The 12,308-nt window shown below is 33.0% G+C and overlaps 1 protein-coding gene across 1 annotated transcript in view; it reads left to right on the forward strand.

The window, feature by feature from the left end:
* The window catches only part of LOC118189466 (uncharacterized), a 296,336-nt gene that overhangs the window by 264,812 nt on the left and 19,216 nt on the right, over positions 1-12,308 (forward strand). The gene's annotated exons all lie outside the window — the stretch shown is intronic.

Genomic DNA, 12,308 nt, shown 5'->3' on the forward strand with positions numbered 1-12,308 from the left:
TGGGCTTCCAGATGCCCATATTCGCAGGAGGATTACGTTATTCAAAATTGGATGGCTCTAGGTACCGTTGTTTTATCACAGTGCGAGAAACATACTGTTGCGTGCCTACGGGTTCGTTATGAATTGAATGCACAAGTCCGATGAAAAATTAATAAGATTTATTATTATCACAAATAAATAAAACAAAATACTTAAATTTTTCTCAGATATTCGTACAGTATTACAATATCTCACAGTAGTTATCTTTTAATTACTCAAACGTTCAACAGAACGTAATGAGATACATTCCGATGACCTCATTGATCACGTGATTTATGTATACCTTTTTAAAAAAACAATGCAGATGACCTCAGAGTTCACGTGACTTATGTACAGCTAATGCAAACAAGCAAGGCCATTCTTCCTCTTGTTCTCTTGCAGAATGTATCTCATTCAAAACAGCTAAAGAAAGCTAATCCGCGAATTCGCTACAGTCAACAAGAGCAGTTTTCTAAACAAACTCTTAAAATAACAACAACTAAATAACTAACAACGAACTGAGAGGTTTTCTTGCCGCTTATATAAGCTTTTTAAATGCGTGAGAAATTTCTAGCACTTTCTCGAAATCAAAAAGACATATTTATTTATTAAATATTAAATGCACGTGCTCTTATATTTTAAATGTTTCGGCTTAGCTTTCCTTTTAATATTCGTCACGCGCTGCACTGCACGGGGAATAAAACAATTTAATTTATAATTCTACCACATTAGCTATTTAAGTGCCAAATCCGTAACAGTACATACATTCATGCACATTCTTGATTATTTAATTTCTTTAAATATAATATAGGGCAATAATATTTGGTGGTAACAATTTGAAAAGTGGCCTACCTGGGTTGCCACATGAATGCATTTTGGCAGTATCATGGGTTGCTTATTTTAGTGAAAGAGCGTATTGCCACAAGATTTGCAGGGCGTGTGGAGAATCAGAATAAGTGAAGATTATTGTAATTTTTATTTCTTGGTTATAGCTAAAATTGACACATGTATTTTTGGCTTCAATATTAACCTTGGGAATCTGCGTAAGTATTATGAAACATTAGCTATGTGAATAGTTTTAAATGTTAAAAAATAATTGATAGTGTAATTTTATTTAAAACAATGCAGAGAACTAATTAAAATAATTGCTTTTATTTTGGCGATTTTGGAACATTTTGATTCTGAAATTCCATCAAAATAATAAGTGTTTAACTTTTTTTTTTCCAATTTAATCTATATCGAATCCCGAAATTTCATTTCAGATTTTGATTTGATTGTTTTTATGTGGAATTTGGATATCTTTCATAAACGACAGCGAAAATGACTGGAAATTATGTTGTACACACATATATGCTTTAACTTTGACTCCCCCTCCCGAAAAAAAAAAAAATCTGATGTGTACACCACATGACTTCCCTGAACGGAATATTAAATTATACTCATTTTTTCTTGCATTTCATTTAACTTATTAGATTGAATTAAACCTACTTCGCCGAAGGCGCATAAATCACAATAGAATAAATGCATTCTTTAAAATTCACTTTGTTTACCATAGCGACACTCTGGCGCTAGGTTTACTTAACAGTATTATATTTCGTTCATATTATAACTCAGAATGCAAAAAATTTATATCATTTAAAGAATTATCTAATCGTTGCCACATGTTCTATTCAAATACTATAACAAAGCTAGAACGATGTATAAAGGAAATTAAGCAAACAAACCGAAAAAGAAACAGTTTTTCACAGACGATTGAGTATTTCTCATTCAATTAATTCAGTTTTCACTTCGCGACAAGGCAAAAATACATAAAAACTCAAAATATCTGTATTAAATCTTAAATACTTATTTCCTCGAAAAAATTCCAGAAAGGATTAAGCATGATTTAATTCGCAATAATAAATGAAGGCGTTATTTTTGTGTTGCGAAGCTTGGTGTCTCTAGATTGGCAACAAATCTACAATTCTGCTGTTTCAAATGTAAACAAATATGTCCGCCATGTTATTTAAAACCTAACCGCACTTAAACAGCTTTTAAATTGTTGATAATTGTACAAATATTGCTTCCAGAATTACGAAAGGCATAAAAACTTTAACCGGAAGATAAAAACAACATAATTCAATCATTTTTAAAGCAAAAAATGTACAATTTACAAACATATAAGAGTAAAGAAACTGAGATCACTGAGCCGGGTAACAGAGTGGATATATTTATAAATATATTTATATACGTTTGGAGCGGCCGATTGAAACCAAAATACGAGGTGCACATCTACATGTTATAGTAGTCTTATATACAAAATTTCAACGTTCTGAGGCTACTCGTTTTTGAGTTATGCGAGATACGTACGTAACGATATTACGCAAAAACATCGTTAAATTGCATTCGAAAGCGGTCAAAGTGGATATTTTCGTTGAAATATGCTGCCTGAAGCTTTTCGCGATTACAATACTTCCTTTTTACTTCGTACAAGGAAGTAAAAAAGGATAGCTCAGTCGTTTTTGTCGATGCTGTCAATTTCGTTACATAATTCTATATAATCGTAAAATTTATAGAAAGCGTGTCATCCTATATTTCAGTGCTGTAATTTATATCTGTTGAAGACATATTCTAGCTTTTCAGAGTTAGTGAAATAATGACAAAAATAGAAGCTAGGTACTTGTACAAATGAAAATGGCAACGACTTGAAGACAGGTTAAATTATTCACCTCCTCCCGGCCTTCACCACCTTTCTTGAAGTAAACATTTGGTATTACGGTGCTTGCGAAAGCGACAACAGGTGGTTTTGACTTTTTTGTCTACATTAGAACAGAATATACTCTGTCATTGTTTGCTCAGATGTCGTACACTTTTTCTCCTAAGCTGTTCTCGTTCGTTTTCTGTCCCCTCCCCCTTTACCTGATTTCCGGTTTAAAACAGCTCTCGCTGTCTCGAAATTATCTCTGGGAATTGGGGGGGGGAATCGAAGGAGAGGAAGAGGGGAGGGAAGCTATACCGCCTTTATATTTTCCACCTGATATCGCGCATAAACTGGTCGAAAATTCAGATTTTACTTATTCAATGCACCCATCTGGGTACCCCCTCGAAAGGTGACGGTTGGTGAGCACGAAAAGGGGAACAGGTAAAAAGTGCAGTTTTGATCAAATAAGATGTTATTTTAATGGGCAAAAAAGCTAAACGATTCTCTACTGAATTATAGAATATGCATTGTTTCATTAAAGTGATCGGACTTTTTTAGTTTCTGAAAATAGTGTCAAAACTTCTTGATCCAATTAACTTGTACAACACGTTTTTCTTTTATGTTCTAACAGTTGCCAAATAGAATTTCTGCTCAACTGAAAAATACAGTGAGTGTAAAAATTATTCGTACAAGAGTGGTTTCTCGAAAGAAACTATTGTTTTGGCTTGCTAATTCTTTCGAATTTCCTTCAAAAGAGAATAAGTAATAGTGTAAAAATCAATACAGAAAAAATATTGAATTAGCTTTTAAATATACGGAAAACTAAAAATTGGGGATTTATTGTCGCATAAAAAGTATTCATACACTCAACAAACAATACATACAATTACCAAAATTTTACTTTCAAACAAATGCAAAATTTTGGTAGCATTTCGTAATTGTTTAGTCTGTGTTTCGTGTATAACTGACGTCATTTACCTTACGGGTTGAATAAAATGACCGGTGTAACTTTAAAATGTGATAAGAAACGTAAAGTTTTAATATGGGTCGTAAAGGTAAAGAAACGAGTTGTCTACTTTCATGCCTTTCGAATTATCTTGCAACTTTTCGTTGCACTGCGTTGGCAACACGCTTTGGATTTCTCGTCGGAAGAATTCGATCGCTAAAAACGTAGCTGACCTAATTCTTATTTTAAAACTTATCTGTGCTACTGAATTTTTACTAGATGTTTACGCATGGATATTTTATTATTAAATGTTTACAGTTTGGTTTGGTTTGAATAAACCGAGAGTAGTTGAATTTATTAAAGATATTTAAAATCGAAATTACCTTTTTCATTTCGGCGCCATTCGAACATCGAAATGTAAACACGAGTGTTTCCCAAAAAAATTAATCTTAAAACTTCGTAAAGGCGGTACATCATACAAAGAATTTTCAGTTTCAGTCGGCAGACCCCGTTCAGCTGTGCAGTCAATTATTAAAAAATTTATTCCCCCTAGAAAGTGCAAAAAATAGTTCTCGTTCAGGACGACAGTGTACTTACAACCATTGACAGACAGAATCTCGTACGTTTGTTGAAGAAAGATCCGAAAGTAAATGCTCATAAGCTTACTGCAGAATTAAGAAACATGGGAATAGCTGTATCCTTAAATACAAATTCGAAATGCATGCAAGAAAATAAGGTTTTCATGGCCGTGTCTCGAGACGAAAATTCTTTAATTGACAGCAGTCGGAAGTTACGATAATCTCACCAAAAAATCCGTGAATGAAAGTCCAGCATTCTGAAGAACATTATATTTTTTTCAGATGAAAGTAAATTCAATATAGTATTTGGATCGAATAAGAGGCGAATGGTGTGGAGGAAATGAAATACAGAAATGTATCCAAGGTGTTTACCATCAACAGGGGGTTGAAACATGGAGGTAGAGGTGTGTTGGTTTGGGATTGTTTGAGTGCTTTCGGTGTAGGTAAAATTTAGTCATCATCGATGGCATTATGAACCATCTGCTATACATTGATATTTTGAAAAATAATTTACGGTCTAGTGCGACAAAAATGTGTTTGGATAGTGAATATGTTTTCATGCATGATAATGACCTCAAACATACAGCCTTAACCAATTAACTGTGGCGCTGTCGTTTAAAAATGCGCACCGTTTTGTGTCGCCAAAATCGAGCCATGACGAGTATATTCGTCCATCACAGAGTACGTTGCGCTGGTAAGATATTGGATGAAAAAGATGGGTTTATTCTATAAAATTGAAAATTTTATTACTAATAATTACTTATTTAATTAACGTAAGCATATATTACATACATATTAAACTCAAAACGCAATCAATTAAATTAAATAGTATACATATAAAAGTAAGAATTTAAATTCCTGCTGTGGAGTGATATTCAGCGAAACAGGGTACTATACACAATGGGACTTTGCAAATCGAACACCAGTAACGCGATTCCTTCCTGATCTTACTTTTGTAGCAATGCGAGCACCTTCGCGTAGGGTTGTTATTTTTCGATGTTCCGGGTCTATAATCCGGAACAAGATTCCCGCCTAATTGGCTTATATCAGGTCTAAATGTTCGCGTTTGTGTCGATTTATTTCTTTCAATTAAATACGTCGCAAAAGTGTCTTCAATAAATTTGAGCAAAAAATTGATGCGCGATAATGTTCCATTATTTTTTTTTATATAATATGAATGCATTCAGACACATAATATCAAAGAAATGGAGAAATATCTTTTTGTAGTACTTTTTGAGTCGTTTTCTTGCTGTGGAGTACGGCTATGATAATTCCATCGCTCATATCCACTCCACCCATTTTTTTTATTACAATCAATCACTAGCTCCGGTTTATTTGTTATTATTTTTCTTTTCTCTGTTTCTATTACGTTGTCATTATGTACAGTACCTTCTAAATAAACCTCCCTCTTATCTTTCTATTTCATTAACATAATATACGTATGACGAGTATACTCGTCAATACAAAATAGCGTGTCGCTTCTCCATAACGAGTATACTCGTCAATCACAGTTAACTGGTTAACTAAACGGCTATGTTATAAGTTATATAACTCCGCAAAGTTTATGAAATTTCCTCCTCAGTCACTCGATCTCAATCTCATTGAAAACTCGTGATAAAAATGTTAGATCCAAGCATATTTCTTATAAAAATGACTTAAAAAAACTGCTGTTAAATAATAATGGGAGTCCATATCTAGCCCAGTAACAGCAAATTTGATTGAATGAATGCCAAAGAGACTCGAAGCCGTTATTCACCGTAACGAATATTCTACAACGTATTAATTTAAATATATTCATGAAAATATTCAGCTTTATATTGTAAAGTTGCGCGCTTCCAACCTGCACGCAACAAAGTGGTGACTGCTGAAAACTGGAAATTAGACAGAGTCTTGAGAAGGGTTTAAGTCCCTTTTATTCAACTTTAGAAGTTACAAATGCGTGCTCTTGACGCTCACAAACTACGCCGACCCGGCGGTAAAATAAAAATAAGAAACTAAAAAGAGATAATAACAAGCGACTAACTACGAGGCTCTCTAAACGTAACTAACCTCACCGCGTTTTACAATATCGCTGATAATTCAGCAAACTCTGAATATTACGTTGAAAGATTAACAATTTGCCGAGGCAAGCACACAGGCCGAAACGCGTGGTTCTTCCATTTCTAACTAGCCACCTCCACAATATATAATGTACGAATACTGTTTGCACCACATATTGGTGGATTGTTTTTCTTTCGTAAGTGTTTTATTTATGAATGCATGAATTTTCATGTAAATTTCGCATCAAAATATTAAAGTATATTTCATTATACATATTTAGTTACTTATTGTGAAATTTATAGTTTTTATCAACGAGGCATTTTTAGATTATAACACTTACTGTACTGTGGTGTAGTGGCCAAAACCGCTACGCAAACCCTGGGTTGTGACACCGGGTTGAAATGAACTTCTAACTCAAGTTTTAACAGTAACATGGATTTTAATAAGATGAAAACCTTAATTAGTTGCATATCTTGACAATATGGGACTTGGATATATTTATTCCCGTAATTTCAGAATTTTGTTACAGGGAAAAAGCTTTAACGCATTATACACGAGGAGTGATCGTTCTTAGCAGGCCAACATGCCCATAGCTCTAGACAGAAAAGTTTTCTTCTTCTCAGGAAACAACCTTATATATCTCCCTGTGTTTACTTGCGCTGAACTCCCAGGGAGGAATGATTCTTTCACTCATACATAACATACTCCTGACCCTGATGAAAAGACTTTGAAGGGACCTTCGAGGCTGCAACGGGAATCATTAACAAAGGTGCAGGATTTCACAACTGATAAAAATTATTGCACTCTAAAATCACTCATCCTATACAAGTATGTCAGGGGTGGCCAAACTTCATGTCAAGAAGAGCCAAAAAGTTAAATTCGGTAAAACTCGAGAACCGCAATTAAATATTTATGTAATTTTAAAATTAGTAAAACAGTTTTTTGAACGGGGGGGGGAATTGCGAGTAATTTGCAAGGAAATTGCATTTTTTAATAAATGTAATCGTTATTTATCGGTATAAGTAAACAAGAATTGTTCATTTACATGTACAAATGCCATGCTTATTTTGTTTATTTACACCTTTTAACTAAAACATAAATGGGGAAAACAAACACACACACACACACACAAACACAAATATCTTGTTTATTTACAGTTAGCTCTAAAGGCTTTTCATGTGTATTCAGGAAAGTATGCAATAAACCCCTCTGAACACGAACTCGCTGAAGGTAAATACTCTGCTAACATGAATAAAATTTCGGCCCCGGCGGCGATGCACATGATCTTGTAAGAAGTTTTATCGGCTAACGAATACGAATTGCGAACTGTTTTTCAGTCCGTGGCGTCGTCATGGAGGTAGGAAGTAAGAAGGAGTCGCCCTAAACAAGTTTCTCCGTACCCTGCTCTGAAGCACCGGCGATCCCTACGTGGTGACCAAAACATTGGGTCATTTACCATTGAGTTCTATGGGATTTGACGCGTTCGGGTGTAAATATTTTGTAATTACATCGCAAATATACATATAAATGTATATATTTTCTTTTTCTACAACACTTCAGAGTCCTAAGTATGTGAAAACAACATATTTTTAAACAACATTTCATTCTGAACGGAATTAAATGCTATACTTTTCACAGGACAGTTTTCTCAGAATGGTTTAATTTGAATGAAATATTTTCACAAGTTTTCGTTAATTACATTAGAAAAAAAAAATAAGGTAGTTCGATTTTATTCGGTTAAGGTACAAAAATTAAGATCAAAGTTTATTGTATTATTAATATTAAAATTATGCATTATTTCTTTTCTATTTATAGAGCTTCTTCCTAAAATATTTTCTTAAATATGACATGATTTTTTGGCTTCTTTTAAATCGAAAAATGTAAGTCAATTTATAATTAATGCTCTATTCAGTTAATTTTAAATTAGAGAATTATTAGGAAAATAGTATTTGACTTTCTCTGAACATTTCTGAAAAGGAATAAAATAAGGTTTTTTTTTTTTTTTTTTTTTTTTTTTTTTTTTTTTTAAAGTATTATTTAAAACTTGTAACTGAGTTATTATAAAATGTAAAGTGAATAATTCTTTTAATTATACTTATCAGATTTTTTTTTTTTTTTTTTTTTTTTTTTTACCCTTCATTTCAACAATACATATTCCAAAACTCTTTATTACGTTCTTAAGTGCGCATCTCATAGCATTTGCTTTACAATACCTTTTAACAGATTGCTTTCCAATACGAACAATTCTTGCTTAAATAGTTGTATAACGTATTTGTCAACAGGATTTCAATTTATGTTTACAATTCAATATTAAGGTTATTATATATTTAGATAACATTTATAATCATTATAAATTAGATACATTTAATCATTATATTTCTTCACAGTACTTTCACAGTTGTTTATAAGTGAATAAATTCTTCATTTCAAATACATTTATAAATAATTTAATGAATATTTAAGTATTTTGTCAAAGGCAGATACATGCTTTTTGCAAGCACATGCATAAATACCCATACATATTTCCTATTTATCATTTCTGGCATGTGCAAATCTTTAATTTCTGTGCATTCACTATATTTTTCGTGTAAAGTAATTTACACCAATTTAGCATAGACCCGAAAGTTTTACATAAAAAATATATATGAATATAATTTGAGTGAAAATTATAAGTATTATTTTTAATACCCACTCAAAGGTCAGTTTTTCTTCAAAATTCCTTCACGATGGCATCTCTCTCTTTAGGCAGATAGCCCTTGCATGCGTTACTCTATTTAATAAAAACTTAATCTGACCTATGTGCCTAATTACAAATATTTTAACATACATAATTTTATATTTACATTTAGCCATCAAGTTTCAAACTTTTCAAATCTTCTAGAAAATAAATTTTGGCAGATCTCTTTTAGCAATTTTCTTAAAATCTACTTTTTTGTAGTGCAACAGCTTAGAATTTTATAAAACAAATTCATAATCAAAATCGCTGTTGTTAGTTATCGAAAAATAACCAAGATGTGATTTTTGCGTAAATGTCAGTAAACTATACAAATTGCTATTATCCATCACACTATGAATGTTTCTTTCATGCGAGAGTGTCCCTTTTCGATTTCTATGGAACTGTCGTGTGTCGAAATACTATCAGAATTTTGTCAAGCGAGCTTCTGAATGTAAACAAAAACACCCCGTCTGGTGACCCAAGCTTCAAAGCAGTGCTTCACTTCTAGCGCGGAATGGCCCCTCCTCCCTTTCCTACCTCCATGGGCGTCGTTAGATTTTATCATTTAACATGAATTTTCAAAATTTTGCATATTTTTCCCTCGTTGTTTCTGTGCTAGGATTGCGTTCAGAAATGTTTCGTGCCGTTTAATTGAAAACTTCACGCAATACATTGAATTCTGTAAAACGCAGACAGAATGAGTAACATTACTCGACAATCGCTATCGTTGCGTCAAAGATGGCGTAATGGCAGACCGCACATTGAGTTGAACAGTGTAAGCGAATTTCGCTTACTGCGCATGCTTGATGCTGTACCTTTGGCGCGGGGAGAAATATTGGCGACTAAGCAACCCTACGGTAGCTTATTCGTGATCTCCATGGCTGTCGAGTGTGTTCGAGTGATGTTTAAAACTGCAATGTTGTGGAACTTTGCTTATTAGTTATTTTAACGTTCATGCCGATTGCATTTGCTTATTTTTCTAATATATGTTTCATTTTAATTTGTCAATAACAGTGCATTTAATATTTGTTAACATATGTTCGTAATAATTCGTTATTTAAATGTTATTTGTTTACATGTTGCAATTCAGTAATTGTAAACTGGAGTATCTCGCTTAGTTTGTTAGCGTATATTCGCGCTTTTATTTTCTCATTTCAAAGAATTTAATAACTAGCATTAAAGAATTGTAAAATTTCTTCAGTGTTATTTGCAAGCACTTGTTATATTCCTCAATGTTTCTTTATGTATGTACGAATGGAACGTATGGTAAATCCTGAATAGTTTTTATTGCTTAAAAGTATAATGAATAAATTTTCAACTAATATATCCTAAATTTCAGTCTTTTTCTGAACGAAAATTTGTACAGTTCCAAAGGAATGTGCAGAATTTCATAAGTATTATATTTTACATTTTGAATGTAAACACTGCTTCACATTACTTCGCAATAATTTCAGCTTTCTAGTTGTTTGAGCAGTATAGCAAAAAATAGTATTTTAACACAGTAATTAATTTACATTTACATTATACTCTACGAAGATTTAAACGCCAAATTTGTTTACAATTAGATGGCGATACATCTACCATATACCGTATTTATCTTCTTTTCAAATCGCGCCAACATAGTAATCACGCCAAATTGTTTTCTGGGCATGCGCAGTATGCGACATTTGTTTAACACTGTTCAACTCAATGTGCGGTCTGCCATTACGCGTCAAAGATGTGCTTTGAGAATTTTGTTAGTACAGATCACGACGACGCCGTGTGTTTTACAGTAGAATTTGATATGCAAACAGATGCAAGAAGTGTCATTAAAAGGAAGTGAGGAGTTCAATATCATTCCTCTCACTGCCAGGAAATGTTATACGCCTTGGACACTGCAGTACATTTTGCTGCAAATCCGAATTGACCGCTAGTTTTGCAGAAGCCATGATTTAAGTATGCCGTGAAGTTGATGAACCGAGGATAGCTTGATAAAATTTATTTTCCCAAAAGACACATTTTACAGTTCTTCAAATTACTAAGAACGTTAAGCACAAAGCAGTGCAAAGTGCATATAAAGAGCGAAGCTTAGACGGAGATCTTTGAACAGTCCGTACTCAACGCCGAATTAAACAGCTGAGAACTAATGGCCTGTCTGGTCTTATATAGTTTTCCCTCGGCTGCCGAGAAATCTCTAGTACCTTATTGAAATTACTTGAAGGCATATGAGGGCCGGATACGGCTACAGTTATATATAGTGATCAATGACAGTTATTCAATTACAATACCAATTACAGTTATACAGAAACCGGACCACAATGTCGTCAAATGGTCGACAGCTTGGTGACTTTTGGTGATTTCTGATAAGCTTTGGTGACAAAAGTTACTCACCAGAACCATCACGAGCTTGGCGATATCTCGCCAAATTAACGAGGTAATCATTTACGTCAGTGTGAAAATAGATTTGTCCCTGTATTCTTATTTTTCCGGCACAGTTTCGTCTCTTTCAAGCATTTCATGTACATTGTACAAAAAGTACTACCGTTTCACATATAATTTCACTCAAATTATTTACGTATATACAAAATTCGTAGCACTGTGTTACAACACGCGCCGTATTTATTGGCCGAAGAAGCCGCAGTTTGGCCATGCGTTTGTATCTGCCAAAGTTTAAGGATCAACTCAATAACTTCTCTTTCTACCTCTTAGTGTGCTGCCGTTCATTCTTCTCTTTTAAAAATGTAATTTTCTGTCGCCCTTTTCATTAATATTTCGGAGCATTGAGCAATATGCTTATGATTATTATTATTTTTTTTGGATTGTAGAATTGGGAATTATTTGATTGGTTATAGTTTCTGTGTAAATTGAAATAGTGGGGTTTTTTTTTTTTTTTTTTTTTTTTTTTTTTTAAGAATTGGGAATTATTTGATTGGATTGGTTTCTGTGTAAATTGGAATATTTTTTTTTTGGTAGAATTGGGAATTATTTGATTGGTTATAGTTGTGTAAATTGGAATATTTTTTTTTTTTTTTGTTAGAATTGGGAATTATTTGATTGGTTATAGTTTCTGTGTAAATTGGAATTTTTTTTTTAGAATTGGGAATTATTTGATTGGTTATAGTTTCTGTGTAAATTGGAATATTTTTTTTTTTGTTAGAATTGGGAATTATTTGATTGGTTATAGTTTCTGTGTAAATTGGAATAGTTTTTTTTTAGTCCAAAGGGATTTGAATCCCGAAGGACTATTAGTTTCGTTTTGGCATTTTGCGTCGGACTCATAAATGTCGGTTCACTTTTCAAACTGTTGCCACAAAATGTTAGAGTCCTGCATTATATTGGAAGAAATTAAAT

Source organism: Stegodyphus dumicola, chromosome 9 (assembly GCF_044657685.1).
Source record: "Stegodyphus dumicola isolate Sdum_Otavi_A_Nest chromosome 9, ASM4465768v1".
NCBI classification, from domain to species: Eukaryota; Metazoa; Arthropoda; class Arachnida; order Araneae; family Eresidae; genus Stegodyphus; species Stegodyphus dumicola.